Source organism: Fundulus heteroclitus, chromosome 8 (assembly GCF_011125445.2).
Source record: "Fundulus heteroclitus isolate FHET01 chromosome 8, MU-UCD_Fhet_4.1, whole genome shotgun sequence".
Lineage (NCBI taxonomy): Eukaryota > Metazoa > Chordata > Actinopteri > Cyprinodontiformes > Fundulidae > Fundulus > Fundulus heteroclitus.
Genome location: NC_046368.1, coordinates 10323493 through 10342732, shown reverse-complemented (window position 1 = coordinate 10342732; position 19240 = coordinate 10323493).

The following is a 19240-nucleotide window of genomic DNA, read 5'->3' as shown; positions in this document are numbered from 1 at the left end:
GTACAGCGCCCGCTTCACAGCAGACGCTGCACCAATCCGCCTGTCGATCTCCCGCTCCATCTTCCCCTCATTCGTGAACAAGACCCCAAGATACTTGAACTCCTCCACTAGGGGCAGGACATTCTCCCCAACCCGGAGAAGGCACTCTACCCTTTTCCGGTTCAAGACCATGGTCTCGGATTTGGAGGCACTGATTTTCATCCCGGCCGCTTCGCACTCGGCTGCGAACCGCTCCAGTGAGAGCTGTAGATCACGCCCTGATGAAGCCAATAGGACCACGTCATCCGCGAATAGCAGAGACGCAATCCTAAGGCCACCAAAGCGGATCCCCTCAACACCTTGGCTGCGCCTAGAAATTCTGTCCATAAAAGTTATGAACAGAATCGGTGACAAAGGGCAGCCTTGGCGGAGTCCAACTCTCACCGGAAACGAGTCCGACTTACTGCCGGCAATGCGGACCAGACTCTGACACCGGTCGTACAGAGACCTGACAGCCCTTATTAAAGGGTCCGGTACTCCATACTCCCGGAGTACCCCCCACAGGATCCCCCGGGGGACACGGTCGAATGCCTTCTCCAGATCCACAAAACACATGTAGACTGGTTGGGCAAACTCCCATGCCCCCTCCAGAATCCTGCTGAGGGTATAGAGCTGGTCCAGTGTTCCACGGCCAGGACGAAAACCACACTGCTCTTCCTGAATCCGAGATTCGACCATCCGACGGACCCTCCTTTCCAGAACCCCTGAATAGACCTTACCAGGGAGGCTTAAGAGTGTGATTCCTCTGTAGTTGGAACACACCCTCCGGTCCCCCTTTTTAAATAGGGGGACCACCACCCCAGTCTGCCAATCCAGGGGAACTGCCCCCGATGTCCACGCAATGTTGCAGAGCCGCGTTAACCAACACAGCCCCACAACATCCAGAGCCCTAAGGTACTCAGGGCGAATCTCATCCACCCCCGGAGCCTTGCCACCGAGGAGCTTTTTAACAACCTCGGCAACCTCAGCACCAGAGATGGGAGAACCCGACCCAGAGTCCCCAGGCTCTGCTTCCTCAATGGAAGACGTGTTGGTGGGATTAAGGAGGTCTTCGAAGTATTCCGCCCACCGACGCACAACGTCCCGAGTCGAGGTCAGCAGCACACCACCCCCACTGTAAACAGTGTTGGTGCTGCACTGCTTCCCCCTCCTGAGACGCCGGATGGTGGACCAGAATCGCTTCGAAGCCGTACGGAAGTCTTTCTCCATGGCCTCTCCGAACTCTTCCCACGCCCGAGTTTTTGCCTCGGCGACCAGCCGAGCCGCCTGCCGCTTCGACTGCCGGTACACATCAGCTGCTTCCGGAGTCCCACAGGCCAAAAAAGCCCGGTAGGACTCCTTCTTCAGCTTGACGGCTTCCCTCACCGCTGGTGTCCACCAGCGGGTTCGAGGGTTGCCGCCACGACATTCACCGACAACCTTGCGGCCACAGCTCCGGCTAGCCGCCTCAGCAATAGAGGCGTGGAACATGGTCCATTCAGACTCAATGTCCCCCGCCTCCCTCGGGACGTGTTTAAAGTTCTCCCGGAGGTGGGAGTTAAAGCTCCGCCTCACAGGGGACTCCGCCAGACGTTCCCAGCAAACCCTCACAGTGCGTTTGGGCCTGCCCGGTCGGACCGGCTTCCTCCCCCGCCATCGGAGCCAACTCACCACCAGGTAGTGGTCGGTGGAGAGCTCCGCCCCTCTCTTCACCCGAGTGTCCAAGACATGCGGCCGCAGGTCAGATGAAACGACAACAAAGTCGATCATTGAACTGCGACCTAGGGTGTCCTGGTGCCAAGAGCACATATGGACACCCTTATGCTTGAACATGGTGTTTGTGATGGACAATCCATGACGAGCACAGAAGTCCAACAACAAAACACCACTCGAGTTCAGATCAGGTGGGCCATTCCTCCCAACCACGCCCCTCCAGGTCCCACTGTCATTGCCCACGTGAGCGTTGAAGTCCCCCAGCAAAACGAGGGAGTCCCCAGGAGGGGCACTCTCCAGTACCCCTTCCAAGGACTCCAAAAAGGGTGGGTAATCTGAACTGCTGTTTGGCGCATAAGCGCAAACAACAGTCAGAACCCGTCCCCCCACACGAATGCGGAGGGAGGCCACCCTCTCGTTCACCGGGGAAAACCCCAACGTGCAGGCACCGAGATGGGGGGCAACAAGTATGCCAACCCCAGCTCGGCGCCTCTCACCATGGGCAACTCCAGAGTGGAAGAATGTCCAGCCCCTCTCAAGGAGACTGGTTCTGGAGCCAGAGCGGTGCGTCGAGGTGAGTCCGACTATCTCTAGTCGGAACCTCTCAACCTCGCGCACAAGCTCAGGCTCCTTCCCCACCAGAGAGGTGACATTCCACGTCCCAAGAGCCAGCTTCTGCAGCCGAGGATCGGAACGCCAAGGTCCCCGCCCTCCACTGCTACCCGTTACACATTGCACCCGACCCCTTTGGCCCCTCCGACAGGTGGTGAGCCCATCGGAAGGGGGACCCATGTCGCCTCTTCGGGCTGAGCCCGGCCGGGCTCCATGGGCAAAAGCCCGGCCACCAGACGCTCGCCAACGTGCCCCACCTCCAGGCCTGGCTCCAGAGTGGGGCCCCGGTGACCCGCGTCCGGGCGAGGGAACACGAGGTCCAATAATTGTATTCATCATAAGGGGCATTTTGGGCTGCACTTTGTCTGGTCCCTCACCTAGGACCTGTCTGCCTTGGGTGACCCTACTAGGGGCTTAAAGCCCCTGACAGCATAGCTCCTAGGATCATTGGGACACTCAAACCCCTCCACCACGGTAAGGTGGCAGCCCAGGGGAGGGGATAAACTGACTACATGAAATTATATTAAATTGTATAGTAAGACCTTGAATGAAATCTGTTTTACCAGGTATGTCTGTATAAACACATAGTCGGTAGTATTTATAATTCAACAAATATGAAACTTTTGAATGTTATTTACTAACAGTTAGCTTCACTGATATTTTATAAGTATTTTTTAAGCCTGAGCAGCTCAAAATGCTTAAAAAAACAACTAGCTCTTTTACTGTTGTTTATTTGCAAAGAGTCCCTTGCCTTGCAGAATAATATTTTGTTAATTAATTCATTCACAAATGAAAGTAAACACATCTATTGTAAAAACCCACAGATTTGTCACATTTTAGTCCCAGTGTCTACACGGATGAATTTACCTCCCCATTGTCAACTAGCCAACTTAAAAATTTCAGTTAATATTTAGAGGTCCTTTTTTAATTTCTTAAAACCTGTCAAACACATTTCTCATGGCACATTAGCACACCAATGGTGTTAAGAAAGCAATAGGGCACCTTAAAGTAAAAGTTGTATATTTTCATTGTGTGCACCTACAACAAAGTAATAGGATTTACACTTTTACTACAAACTCAAAGGTAGACCGTGGGCTGACTGTAGTCTTCGGCCTGTAAAATGCCCTACATCTTAGAGTTTCTCAAAGGGAATTGAGTGCATCATTAAATGCTGATTATCTGTGCTTTATGTCTTTGTTTCTGGACACTGGCTTTGCTGTTGGTTTCTGCTTAAGTGAGCTGTTCATATTAATAACATTAATTATTTTGGAAAATCACACCTGAGGGAGACTAAGGAATATTTCTAGATATGCTAGTAAGTGGCATGAAAGGAGGACTCATTGACCCTTGGTAGGTGGCAGGTGGTACTCCTCATGTCATGGTGTAAGAAATAATCGGAGGATTTGTGACACTTCACAAAAGAATTAAAGGCAAATGCAGTGATGTTGAATATATATAAAAAGGTGTACTTTCAAGAAGCAACCATACTCTGAAACATTTATATTAGCATAAAAATGAGAAACTAGTTTACTATTGGTTGAATATGTGTGCTCCTTTTCTCATTTATATAAATCATTTCTTCAAAAAATCTCCTAAATTTTCATAGTCGTAATTTCTTACATTTAATAAAAGGAAAGTGGGGTCCTAGTCAAGTGGTAAGATCCTAAAAGCACATTTGTAAAGAAGTTTGCATACAAAAGACACATAAGCTATTGTTCTGTGCATCAGAGGTAGCTTTTCATTGGGCTTTTTTTTTTTTTTTTTTTTTTTACCATGACGTGTTTTATTTGGACAAATAAAGCCACTAGTTCAATTGCGCTGGGCACATTGTGAGCCGGGTCCATCCGTCCGCATACACACATCTCTTTCTCTCCGTCTTTCAAGCTGCTGTGAGAGTGACAGATCTCCACAATCCAACCCCCCCCCCCAAAAAATAAAAAAAATAAAAATAAAATAAAATAAAAATAAATAAAAAGCTCACAGCTTCGGATGATCCCTGTTTCCCTGTTTTGAGTCACCAAACCGTTGTCCAGAACTTCTTTGACGTCAACTGAAACTGCAGATCAAGTGATTGTCAGTCACCTACCATCCATCCAGGACCCATATGCCTCCAGGGTTGTTGCCGACTTGTCCCCTCCCCACACCCAGACTTTTTGAGTTTTTTTATGTGGATGTCTCCAAATCTCCCACTATACATGTATATAGAGCATTTAGTAGATTTGTGGTGAATAACTGCAAGTACCAGAATACAAAATCCAATATTTTTTGCTAAAGGATTTTTTCATTTAAGTTAATGTAGGTAAGAACGAAAAAAATAAAATAAAAAATCTCTCATCAAAATTTCAAATAAAGTCATGACTATTTCACTCCATATGTAATGAATATGTAAATGATTTAAGTGAGGTTCCCTTTCTAATATAAGTGGCAAATATTGATTTTTTTTTCATGACATTAAATTTTTTCGGGGTACCTGTAATTAATTGTACTTCAGGATTTCTGTTTACAAAGTTTGGAAGAGAGCAGAAAAAAATAAGTTTGGTCCCTCTTGCTCAGTTATCCCCCTCCTTGAGATGTCCTTGTTATTCCCTAACACTTGCTGACTGATAAATGACCATGGAGGAGCCATCAGACCTAAGGGCTAAGCTGAGTCATGGGTGGACATTAATGGCTGTGCTTGTGACACTAAGGAGGGAGCATACTTCCAGTTGTGCCTATTTAAATAGGCACAGTTCTTCCAATTATGAAAAAATGTATAAATAGATTCCCTTGCCGAATATACTATGTGTGTGTATATATATATATATATATATATATATATATATATATACAGTATAACTATGCATACATAACTTTTCCGCTACTATTGGTAAAACAAACCACTGCGTCTAGCCTAGTACCGCCCCCATTTGGTATCACTACCTAGAATGTAATGCATCCTAAACAACAATGGCGAGCTACAGAGAAATAAAATTTCTTGAAACATTGTAAAACTGGAAATTATTTTTGATCTTATATCTACGTTACTAACGGCAAAATAAATCCTATAGAACAAAGATGTAATATAGTTGGGGATCCATTTGTAGCTATATGTGGGCGTGTAAAGGGCAGAACATGAGGCATAACCTTGTATGCACACCAGGGTCCAGCTGTGATTTATAAAGGGACAATATCTTCCTGGTTTGTGTGCACAGGGTTTTTATAAATCAAGATTTTTGTTTTGCCGTATGCAATTTTTCGGCTTTTAGGCATATGTAGACTTTTAGTATAGATCTTACACAATGTTTTATTAATAAGACAACCTGGTCTAAATCTAATAGAACACAGATGGGATGTGAATTAAATGGGATTTGCAGTCTGAAGGCGGTATGTGACATTATTATGTCAATATGAATCAGTCTTTGAGAAATTTTGGCCAAAAGGGGGTCCAACCTCATAATTTCAAGGGAGTGAAGAAGATCTAAAGTCAAGCAGGTTGTTGACTGGGCTTTGGTCTGGGGTATGTGTGTTTCTGGTAGTATACGGAATAGAAGGAGGATAAATTAGCTTGAGAGGAGAGCAGAAAGAGGAGCTTGCCTTGGCTACCCTAAATGCAAGAACTGCCACTGGTCAAATCTAACAGAAAGTATGCATAAAATGTCTACAACAGGAAACCTAAAGCCTAGTATTATAACACAGTGGCATATATATGGAGCAGTGTTGTTTTCTTTAGTTTCTTCTCTATCAGGAAAGCATGGGCTACATTGAATGATGGCATTTTTACCAGATTTTCTTTCCACATGGCAGTAATACCTACTGCCTGGACAGTGTCAGTGACAAGTACACCGACAGTCTCAGAGAGAGATTCATTAATATCAGCGGTCAATGGTATAGTCTCTGCACTGGAAATAGATTTTTTTTTCTTGTCTGTCAGGTAAGGAGAAATAATTATTTGAGTGTCTTCCTGGTTGTGTTAAAGCTCTCACCATATATTATGTCTCTCACTAGTGCTGAATTTCTGCCCCACCGAAGATGCTCTCTCGCCTCAGAGGTGATGTCGCTGATGGAAAAACAAAGCGCCTTGCCCTGCTGACACCAGACAAACTGACATCAGATGGAGCCTCATGTTCTGCCTCGGGGCCCTGCTGGGCCAAACAGCTGTCAGTTGAGCCAATGAAAGAGTGAGGAAAGCCCCAGGTTTACAAACAAGCACATAACTAAACAAGCTGCCTTTCATGCTGATTTTTACCTATATCTTTAACACAATGATCTCCTATGCCCACATTGTCTCAATCAGTGAGAGAGTAGACATGCGAATAAGCTGGGAATCGTTATTGCCTCATTTCCTAAATGGCAGTAAACTGAACAAATAATGATATAATTCCTTCTCTGAAAGGAAGACCACAAGAGAAATAGTTCTATTGTGGATTATCCAATTTTGATCTGGGATATCAGTAACCTTATGTTGGAGAAAGCCATTGAAAGGGTCATTTGGGAGCTAGTAAAGAGAATGTAATGAACAGCTGTGGGTGTAAATTCACTGGAAAAAGCTATTCACACAATCAATGCTCGTCTCAGAATTTGTTCAGGGAGATGTAATACTTTCACAAGCTTTAATATTTTCTGTCTGTCCCTCTTCCTATCTTGCTTGCTTTTCCTGTCTCCTCAATTTGTTTGAGTGTAGCAATTTCAGGCATATAAAAAGGGTGAAATATAGGTTTTGGTTTCTCTGCCCATACTCTTTCTATCCACAGTAGCTGTGCCCAGTTTTGGGCACCCTCACAATCTTTATTATCCATGGTTTATTTCTCTCTCACAGTTGCAGCAGGCAATTTTTTGTCATAAAAACAAAGACATTTATTTAAAAAAATGTATTTTATTTATTTATTTTCAAATATGTTAATTAGCAGCACAACTAGGAGTAAAGCAGCTGTTTTACAGACTGAACATGTGCTGATACCTTTGGCAATCCAGTAGCATGTAGGTTAAAACATGTTTTTTTTTACTTATGAATTGTAGATGTTTTTTTCTCATTTGTCAGACATGACCTAGATTAAAGCAAAGGGTCTTTGCAAAACCTGCCATGTTAAAACTGTTGTTTTTTTTCTAGGAATGTGTGGAGAAAGGTATAAGGCAGAAACAGGAGAAAGCAATCAGGCAGAGATGAACAGCTGAGACTAACCAAGCTAAAGGGAGGAGTGTATTAGATGGAGAGGTAAAAAGGAAGTGAAGGGGGAAACACAGAATAAATAATAAATCTAAAACAATACAAAATGTACTAAGAATGAACTAAGAACATAATCCACAAATGCATGAACCAAGATGGAAGCAACTGGGGAATGTAAACAGGAAAGAAACAATCATATAGAAACCCAAAAACTAAATCACCTAAGGAGTCATGAAGTATCCTTTCAAATTAACGGATCATTTGAGTGAACAAATTGAATTAAACCAATTAATTAACTGACTTGATGATTTCTCAGTTCATTTGGGGTCCGTGCAAACATGCTGGTCAGGTGGAACTTCTGTGTTCTGTAACCCACAGAATGTATGATAAAGATTCACTCTGTGAAATCACATCACTACACCAGTAAAGTGTACTGCAAATCAGAACGTGATCCAATCATGTTCAGACAAAGCGCCGCTTCACAGTACGTGAGTGAGTCGTGTACTGCATGGACAAATCAGGACGTAATCCATTCAGCTGTGACACATATTGAATAGATGAGGACATGATCCATTTCCGCTATGACACAGCATCTGTAAAGACAATGGGGACAGATGTGTGTGTGTGTGTGTGTATTTGTTTTTTTATGAGGCTTGACACAACATTAGCTTTTAGCTTGGAAAAACAGAGCGAGCAACACAGAGAACAGGCAGCCAGTGATTTGCCAACTAGTACTATACTGTGCTGGAATGCTGCTGTGTCACAGGATGAACGGACCACGTCCCCATCCGTGCAGTATGCAGATGCTGGAAAAGTTGCTGTGTCACTTTGCACGAATGAAGCTTGTGTGATGCGGGTACATGGTGTGTTTTAAACACAAAGAGCTAACGGACGTAGCTCATGCTATCATTCTGTATCAGGCCATTGCAGACATGATTCAAGTGTGTTTTTATGGTTATGACTAACGTTATCTCCACAAGGGTTGTATACACTGATGGGGTATTAATGTTTGCGTTATCCGGTGTAATCAGTATGGCTAAAATAAAGCTGAAGCTTTTAAAGTTAGTGTCGAAAATCCGCTAGCCAAAATTCTATTAGCCCGGTAACTTGCGATTTCAGGTTATTCAACAAAAGCCCATTTCAAGCATAAGGCTTGTTCGTTTCGCTCCGCCATCGTTCAATAGTGCTATGAGTATTATTACCGCATTGATTTGGAATATTTATGTCAATTTAAAGCCGTTTTGTTTAACTTTAGGATTAGCCGTTTTTAGCGACCAATCGCTACAGCAAACCCTAGCATCCAGGAGGTATAATCGCATTAATAATATTGAGCGTCCCAAAAGGTAATGATTTTACTGAGCAAATCATTATTTAAAATGTTATTACCACAAATAATGTTTTGTGTAACTCAGGATTTGCATTGTAAATGGGTTGAAATACATGCCAAATTTTGTTCTAAATTAGTTAAGCTAATTTAACTCCATTCCATGTTCTTTAAGTCAGATCTGCAGAGAACCAGTATTCACTGAATTATTCTGATGATGATCAACCACTTTTGTTTTGTCTTTTGTGTTCTTTTGCAGGTACATAGTTCCTTGGCTTAGCTTCTTTTTATCTTCATTTTGCTTAGTAGTTTTAGTTAAGTTTCACTAGCTTAGTAGAGAGGATTTATTGACTGAAATATAGTGTTAATTCAGATAAACAGCATTCTATAGTGATGTTATCTGGATGTGATGTATCGCTAGTGCTCGAATCATTCCTTTAAACCATTGTCTTGATATCAGCTGTAGAGCTGATATTCACCGGACAGTACCTAACAGACAGGGAGTTATTTATTAAATGTTAAATAACTTTTAAACAGTGTATAATTGCACAACAGTAAATGGCTTCTTGTTCATCTCAGATGCACCCAACAACTGCAGAATCATCTGAGTATTTCTGTAGATGAGAGAAGTTGGACTTGTGCTGGAAGTCTGAAGTGTACAAAGTGGAAAGGGATGGTGAAAGTAAAGTCCCCTGTGCTGCTGACTACCTGGTTAGACACACATTCCTCCAGTGTTACAAACTGGTCTGTTTGTCAGGTAGTCATAGATCCTGGTAGAGTCTTCTGGAGTTTCTGACAAAGCAAATCAGGCTGAATTGTGGTAATATCACTGGAGAAATAAAATAACACATTCCTCACAGTGCTGCCTTCTTTGTCCAAGTGGCAGTGGATTTGTTGAAGAAGATGTATGATGGCATCTTCAACTCCAACTCCACAGCGATAAGCAAACTGCAGGGGGTCCTGATATGTGCTTGCCTGCTTACTCAGGTGACCAACAGGAGTCTCTCTGGGACCTATTTGATGTGGGGCAACAGGTCTATCGTCGTTAATGACTGATGGGTCAGTTTTCTTCAGTACCGGAAAATGGCAGGATGTCTTTCAAAAATATGGAACCTTCTCTTGGGTCAGGCTAAGGTTGAAGAGATAATGCAGCATCCCACAGAGCTGCTCTGAACAGACCTTCTGGACTCTGGGGCTGGCACCATCTGGACCTGCAGCCTTGTACCAGTTCAGCAGTTCAGTCTCTCCAGCTGCCTCTTCACCTGACATAAATATAAAAAAGTTTGAGGGGGAGGCAAAGGGCGCAACAGCATCTCCTGATTTGGTTGAAGGCAAACTGGTGGAAGCAGAAGAATCCATGAGTGATGTGGAAGATGGAGCATTTGAGGTTTGACAGGAAAGTTGTGGATCAGAGGAGGGTGGGATGTCTGTCTCAATGGGGACCGGAAATGACGATGATAAGCTTGACCTGAACTGAACCCACTGAATAATGTGTTCAGCTCATTGGCTCTGTCCAGGCTTCCATCTATACAATCTTCCTTTTGCTTGAAGCTTGTGATCTTCTTCATCCCTGACCACACATCCCTGATATTGTTCCTCTGCAGTTTAGTCTCCAGATTCTTCCTGTACTTCCCCTTGCTGTCTCTAATCTTGACTTTGAGCTGCTTCTGTATGCTCCTCAAAAAGAGGATGAATGTAATGCATGAATAGAGCTGTTTATCTCCGTCAAATAACACATCTCTCATGCCTTGACTTTTTCAGCAATTCTCTGCCACTAACTCACTTTTTCATGAGCAACAGCATTGTTTCTTTTTGTTAATTAAGGTTTAATATTCTCCATATGCCTTCATTAAATATTTCTAATTCCACTCTTGGGAAATGCGTACTTCAAGGCTTCTTATTTCCTGCTGTTGCCATGGTGAATCACGCTATCTGCGTTCCAGTTATGAGGGCTTCTTTCATGCTTGTTCTCCTGCTTAACTCAGGGTTGATTGAAGTTAAGTTGAGTTTAGTTACCTGATTGAATTCACCTGTTCTGAAACCAGTTTTGGTTTCAAAACAGGTGAATGTCATATGAGTATGACAGAGTGATGTAGAACTACTCAGAGTAGCTGCTTTCTACTCAGGGTAGATCAGGCATTCTTTCTGAAACGGGGTCCAGAAGATCCAAGTTGTTTGTCTGATTCTGCATGCGGGTCAGAAAGCGAAACTTAACACCTTATCATTCTTGATAAGATCTGACTTTTTGATGCTTTTCTTAAATAATTGTGTAGCAGCTCCTCCATTATATTAGCTGTTTTTATAGTTATATTTGATTATAAATTCATGTTTTTTTTCACAACATTACTGCAGGATTGGTTTTAACTGTTGCTGGCACTTTATACCTATTGTATGCATATGTATTTATGTTTGAACGGGAGGCTGTAAAGAAAATATCCTTCAATTGATTAATGAAGGTATAATGAATCCTGAAAATTCCTGGCTAAAAAAATCAAACAGGAAAATATGCACATTTCTGTCAATGCAGCAGCTGGTTTAATGGTAGCATTTGATACAAAAACAAAAACAAAAAACAGACAAACATGTAACCTGCTGTGAACTCTCAATTTAATTGCAAAAGCTGACAAGAAACATTTCTGAGAACCCTTACTAATATTGTGTATAATGTTACCATGACAATCAGTCATTTGTGTAGCAGCATGGGTTATTTACTTGTCAAGTGCAGAGAGGGGCTTTGGTAAAAATAATTTATTTTAATGGAAAATAAGAAAACTTACAGGGTGTTCTTGCACAGGAAGAACAAGTAAAAAAGCATATGCAATGGAACAGGTAGTCAAACGGAATCCACAGCAGAACATCAGAAGAATCCAAGCAATGACAAGAAGATATTAAATACAGAGGCAGTAGTGGAGACACCTTCCATGCTGGAAGGGCTGGAGGTTGAGTAGTAGTTAGAGCCCTAGAACGTGATGGCTCAGGAACATCATGGGCCGGTGGCTGCTCATGAACCGTATTGGCTAGCAACATCACTGGAGCCTTGAACGCAAAGGAGGTCTGAGGGAGTTAGTGAAGGAAGTCCAATCAAGGAACTGGGAGAACCCACATAGAACCTTGTCTGGATCCTGAAAGGGATACTGAAAGAACCATGAAGCACCTTGTCATAAGATCGGCCAGGTGACTGGATGAACCAATGAGAATCTTTGTCTGGAGTTTAATCAGGAAGCACAAAGAACCTTGACAGTCGGTCTGCTGGAATCAATCAATCAATCAATCAATCAATCAATCAATCAACCAATCAATCAATCTTTATTGTCAACTACAATTTGCATTGTAATTGAAATTACAGTTTCAGTACAACCGTCCATCAAATACATCACATACATTTGGGGGGAACGGTTGCGTTACCAAAGAACGCAGTCGTTAGGTGCATTCTCTCAACTGCCAAGGACCCCACTGTGACCTGGTTTCCTTAGGGCACTGCCTTTAACTCTGTGGAAAGATAGGAGCCACATTTGGGGAGGGAGAGGGAAAAAAGGCATATTTCACACTTTATCCTTAACAGGGTACAGTTTGAGATATGTAAAAAGCCTCAGCACGAGAAAAGCACATATGACAAGACAACATTGCAGCAGAGGGGTTACATTGGAGGCGTTAGATGTCACATGTGAGTCCAATGTAGAATTGAACATGGATGTGTACAGGAGTTCTAGAGGCTGGTGTACAGGGTGTTGGAACCCTCTGATAAAAGAGGCGGGTCCACCTGGACATTCTCTTAGAAGAACTCCTGAACAGTAGCCAGGTCATCCTCTACCCCCTCAGGAAGACACTGGACAGGCCCCACGATGCAGGCTGGACAACAACATCTCTAAGACAGTCAAGTACATAATAAAGCTAGGCAAGTTTATTTGTGTAGCATATTTCAGTACCAAGACGATACAAAGCGCTGTGTAAAATGTGAAAAACCTAAATTTCGATGACACATGAAGAGATTGATAAGGCTGACATCCTGTTGGGTTTTCAAGATCCATGCTCATAAACAGTCCATGGCTAAACAGCAGCACATTGTGGTGGTGGACAAGGAGAGATGAGTGACTATCAGTTTAAGCTACAACAACGTTAAGGGGAGCTACCAAAAAGTACCAAAGGTTCTAAAAGAAAACAGAGAAGTTGTAGAAAGCCAACAATTCCTACAACTTCAACTCCTGACAATTAGCATTGTCAGGAGTTGATTCTGAACACTGAATGTTGTGACCCTCAAACAGAGAGTTTGTAAAGAAGATTTTATGTTAAGGCTAACCAGAAAAAGAGGGCAACCGAAGGAACATACAGCATATAACCCTAAAGGTCCTCCTTTTTTAGTGTGCCAGATAGGATCAGTGAAAGCTTCTCTGCATAAATAATCCATAAATATATCAGGACAAAATTATCATTAAAAAACCTATGATTGAAAATGGATGTATCCATCTTGAAGTTGTAACATTTCTCCACAAGGTACAGCCTTAAATTTTGCCAAAATGCAAGAAATTGTATGCTCAACATTCAAAGTTATCTGGTTAAGAAAACTTGGTACTTGTGTGGTGCAGTGAAACATGAAACAGCAATAACTTCACCAAAAAGAAGTGAAGAGGGTTTACTATACATGGTGGTACGCATCTGATAATTGACAGAAACTAAAGGCTGTGCTTGCTGTGCATAAGCGCAAACAGAACACAGATAGAGAGAAAAACTGCTGTGGCTATGATTCCCCCCCTATGAAATGTTCTGTTATGGTGAATGTCAGCCTGCCTGCTTTGATTGATTATGTTGCCTTTTACCAGACTGTCCCAGTGCCCCATCACAGCCCAGAGGAGGGCACGGGTGGTAATCTGACGAGCTGGGTGGTCTATGACATCTGAGGATTATCACTGCATATTTGGCTCTGTCGGCGTCTCTCTTCATCATCATCGCCACTATATTTTACATAATAAAGGTTTGCATTTGCTCTTCTTCATGGTTCCCCCCCTGTGTCCCCTGCTGACAGACATGTGTTTGATCTACCTCCTGAGATCAGACAAGCTTAGCATGGCATGGAGAATCTCTCCAAAGACCTCCTTTCACCACATTTGGAAACATACATACTGCAGGACCCCTCTGAACCTTTGTGATATGAATTAAAGTGGTTGAATCTCTGATGACTCATTCCTGGCCTGTTCACCTCACCACTGGAGCAGATCTCTGGAGGAAAAAATGTTGTAATATCATGATTCTGAACTATAACTGGTGGTACTTTGTATGGAGAAGAAATTAGATTTTAATTATTGGTAAGCTACACATAAACACATTATCTGTGAAGTATGGCTAAGTTATGCCAAAATAATGAGTTGTGGAATTGAGCTTTGCATAATTAGACAGATTTTAAAAGAAAAGGCTAGCAGAAATGATTTTAAGAACTCTCTGTACAAATAGTGTGTTCTGTTTGTACTTGGGACTATCCAAGATCCTATTCTAAATATGAGTTGGGAATACCAGCTTTGACAGTTGAAGGTTGCCAAGCACCCCCGAGTTTAGTATCCAATATGGAAACTACATACATAAAAGTTAGTGAAAGTTAAAGGTATAGACTATTTATCAGCAAATCTGACAGACTGTTTAACATTAAGCTACTGGCATAAATGTATGTCCTACCAATGTTTGTGGACATCTTCTTTTAGTATTTGAAAGCTTAAGATGTAGAAAAATACACTATTTCTGTCTTGTAATAATATATAATATACACTCACGGGCCACTCTATTAGGTACACCTGTCCAACTGCTCGTTAACACTTAATTTCTAAGCAGCCAATCACATGGCGGCAACTCAGTGCATTTAGGCATGTAGACATGGTCAAGAGAATCTCCTGCAGTTCAAACCGAGCATCAGTATGGGGAAGAAAGGTGATTTGAGTGACTTTGAACGTGGCATGATTGTTGGTGCCAGAAGGGCTGGTCTGAGTATTTCAGAAACTGCTAATCTACTGGCATTTTCACGCACAACCATCTCTAGGGTTTACAGAGAATGGTCCGAAAAAGAAAAAACATCCAGTGAGCGGCAGTTCTGTGGGCCGAAATGCCTTGTTGATGCCAGAGGTCAGAGGAGAATGGCCAGACCGTTACAACCAAGGTGGGCAGAAGAGCATCTCTGAACGCACAGTACGTCGAACTTTGAGGCAGATGGGCTACAGCAGCAGAAGACCACATCGGGTGCCACTCCTTTCAGCTAAGAACAGGAAACTGAGGCTACAATTTGCACAAGCTCATCGAAATTGGACAATAGAAGATTGGAAAAACGTTGCCTGGTCTGATGAGTCTCGATTTCTGCTGCGACACAGCCTACCTGAGTATTGTTGCTGACCATGTCCATCCCTTTATGACCACAATGTACCCAACCCATGATGGCTACTTTCAGCAGGATAATGCGCCATGTCATAAAGCTGGAATCATCTCAGACTGGTTTCTTGAACATGACAATGAGTTCGTTGTACTCAAATGGCCTCCACAGTCACCAGATCTCAATCCAATAGAGCATCTTTGGGATGTGGTGGAACGGGAGATTTGCATCATGGATGTGCAGCTGACAAATCTGCGGCAACTGTGTGATGCCATCATGTCAATATGGACCAAACTCCCTGATGAATGCTTCCAGCACTTTGTTGAATCTATGCCACAAAGAATTGAGACAGTTCTGAAGGCAAAAGGGGGTCCAACACGTTACTAGCATGGGGTACCTAATAAAGTGGCCGGTGAGTGTATGTGTGTGTGTGTGTGTGTGTGTGTGTGTGTGTGTGTGTGTGTGTGTGTGTGTGTGTGCCCTCTGTACCCTCACCTCACATACTTTTTTCTGCATGACTTTGTTATTTTGGAATTCTGTTGTTTTTGTATATATTTATTTTATATTCTAAAATGTACACATAGCCTTTTATTTTTGTCTGTTTCATTATCTCATTTTTAAATATTGAATCAGATGTTAATGAGAAGACATTTAAACAAATACTTTAATAAATATGATAAATGTGTCAGTAAATATTATAAAAGTGTCAGTTTTAGTATTTGCTAAGGTACAACATTAACATTAACATGTTTCATTAAGTCTTTGGCTGCTGCATGTCCTAATAAGCTTGGATTTGAGGTATCTAGACTGAACCCTATTGCCACAAAATGGCAAGTTCAACCACTTAAATCATCTCTACAGCATTAAGTTCAACTGATGCGTGAGAAATTTCTACTGTTCCATCTTAAACATGGCCATGCAAATCCTGTCCAATCACATCATAGTAGTTGGACACCTCGCAAAAAACAAGTTCTGCCCAGACCAGTCGAGAACGCGCAGTGAGACTATCCGAGACAGGGCTGTAAGAACATAATGACGTTATGCGCGGCGGGAGCGAGTACAAATGTCTCGGTTCTTGTGGACTACATAATAGTGTGTATAATATTGAATAATATATATCTGAAAAATCTCTTCAAGCGAGAACAAGTTGAAGAAGTAAATTTTAATCATCATTATTTTAGTGAAGTGAGAAGACAAGTAGCTTTGTTTATTAAAATCAAACTAATAGCTATATGGTTGTACACTTTTTTGAACCAGTACCTCACATAAACATGGTCCTATGTTTGAATCCTCCCTTGATATGTAAATATTTATGATAGCCACTGGAAATAAGGAGGAGATTGTTACCATTAAAATATGGTTGTGTCTATGTAAAATTGTTCTGTTTGGTTCTTTCTTGTTTTTAGCTAATGGAAGAAACCTAGTGGTTTGGCCCTATCATTTGCATTTAGAATAGAATTAAGTGTGTGTGTTATTAACATGCAAAATTGCTTTTGGTAAGTCTGGAGGAAAGTAGTTTTGGTTAAAAAGACATACAGCATTTGGATCAGTATCTTAAAAGAAGGCATAATATGTTTTTCTGGGTTGAAATAGTCTGCAAAACACAAAAAAGCATGAATGGACAATATTGAAATTTCAAAATAAAGAATTAGTAAACTACCAATATTTTATGTAAATATTTGCTGTCATCAGCTCTTAAATTTTCAAAGACTGTTAATTTAGAGAGAACCAAGGTGTGTTATAAAAAAAATCCACTGTTTGGGAAAAAATAGATTTCTACTATTTTTCTTTCACAAAAGCACCCAGGCAGAAAACCTTTTTTCTAATATCCAAAAACAGCTGAAGCAATTTAGTTAAATCAAAGCTGAATTGTCGATTATTTTTAACTTATGGTGGGCAAAAAAAGAAATATAAAAAAGGATAACTTTGTTTTTATCTAATGCAGGTTCTAATGTGTGGTAGGTAGCATTTATCTTTTAAAAGTACAGCCAACGTGAAAAGGTCTGAGTCTGAACAAAGAGAACAAAACTAAGTAAGTTGTTACATTTTACTCCGTCCATAGCCTACTCATTCATCATTTAGTAGACCTAAATTTCCTTAATGGATGATAAAGCGCTGGAGTCCTGACAGTGTATTAAATATTCAAATCCAAGATTTATTCATCTGTAAAAGGGAAAAGATCAAACAGTAGGATATTGCAGTTGATGTTTTTGAAGAAATGTGTTGCTAGCTTCAAGTAAACGTCTCCATTATGTGTTAAAGACCCTGCTAAACAGAACACATTCTGTAAAATGGAAATGTTTTTGTAAATCAAGCGTAATTTGTGAATATGAGGGAAGGATTGTTATTTTGGTCATGCGTATATGGCAATATGACTCAAAGGCCAGGGTAAGATTCTGCTTGGGGGGAGAGAACAGCACTCTGAAAATATATATGTCATGTTCATACTTTCCATGATTGACCCAGAAGCAACACATCAAGGACACAACACCATAAGGTAAGAGGTTTATTGAAGGTTGAGAAGATGGGAAATGTGGACGCGGTTATGGGGTTTAGTCAAATGGGAAGGTTCTGGCCGAGGATGGTGGGGAAGTGAAAGGATAGAGGCGAGCACCGACAACAAGCATTGTGCGGCAGAGGCTGAGTTACAGGCATGATGATGAGTGATAAGCCAGAGGGAAAGAGGCAGGTAGTAGTTGTTGTTGACGGTAGTGAGTGAAGTTATGGCTTGGGGCTTGACTGTTCTTCCATGATGGAGGGTGGACAGGCCTAATGGTGATGGAAGCCAAGAATGCCAGCGGAGTCGGCGGAGCAGCGACCAACTGGACAGCCAGAAAGGCTCTTGGGACTCAGAACTGCCAGTGGAGTGGGTGATCATTCCTGGAAAAGTTCTTGGTGCAGACGGACTGGAAAGAGGGGAATTAGTCGAGCAAGGCAAGGAACCATGGGGTTACTTTGAGCTAGGATCTTGTCAGGCACCGCCCAAGAGAGGTAATGCTCTGAGACCCTTATTGCTTTTGAAAGATGTGGATGCTGACAAAGTTTTAGTTTGGTCTACTCTTTCTTTGCTTAAGGGTAGGCATATGAGAAACTTTAATGCTCCCAAATCACAGAGTTTCCTGAGATAGACTGGTGACCTGTTCAGGGTGTACCCTGCCTCTCGCCCATTGACAGCTGGAGATAGGCACCAGCACCTATCGTGACCCCACTAGGGAGAGGCGTGTTAGAAAATGGATGGAAATAGCAAAGTTTAATGATAACTGGAAGTGCCCTTTTTTGTTTTGATCTCACTTTTTATAGTTGCACTACAGTATTTTTTATTACGCAGTTCGTTGTGGAAAGAAATATTTGGCATGTATTCACTGACAATACGTTTTTCATAGCAAAATATAACATAAATTCAGTACAAAATTGGTGTGGCCCATGAATTGTTTACATTGTGAGCACTGTTAGGAAAATGAGGGCCATACAAAATGACTTGCTAATGACACTGGGGAGGGTATCTGATTCATGTTTAAAATCTACTATAGACTGTTTATACCTTAACTGTATTTATCTGCAGTGTGATAAGATTTCTAGATTTATGGATCATTTGTTGCATAGAAAGCACAAAATAGCCTTTTAATGGTGTTTTGATACTGGGACCACTTTATATTGAGAGAAGCATCTAAATATAAAATTCTGGTTAACATGCAAATTACTGTCTGTGTCATTTTTCTGCAACTCCACAATTATACAGTAGTTTGTGTGTTTTCATCACATGAGATACCAGTAAAATACATTGGAAATTGAGGTTGTAATGATAGATAGACAGACAGATATACAGACGGATACTTTTCGGACTATAAGGTGCACTTTAAATCCTTAAATTTTCTCAAAAATTGATGGTGCTCCTTATCTATGATTATCATTGTGCTTACTGACCAATTTTATGTGGTATAGTGCGCTCAGAAATCTGTTAAAATGTGTAAGTATGACTTCAGTAAGCAACAAAGCTGCTCTGCTCAATGGATATTCGGAGCATTAAGGTACACTGTCACTACCGGACCCCTTAGCAGTCAACAAAACTGTCTGACTGGAATGC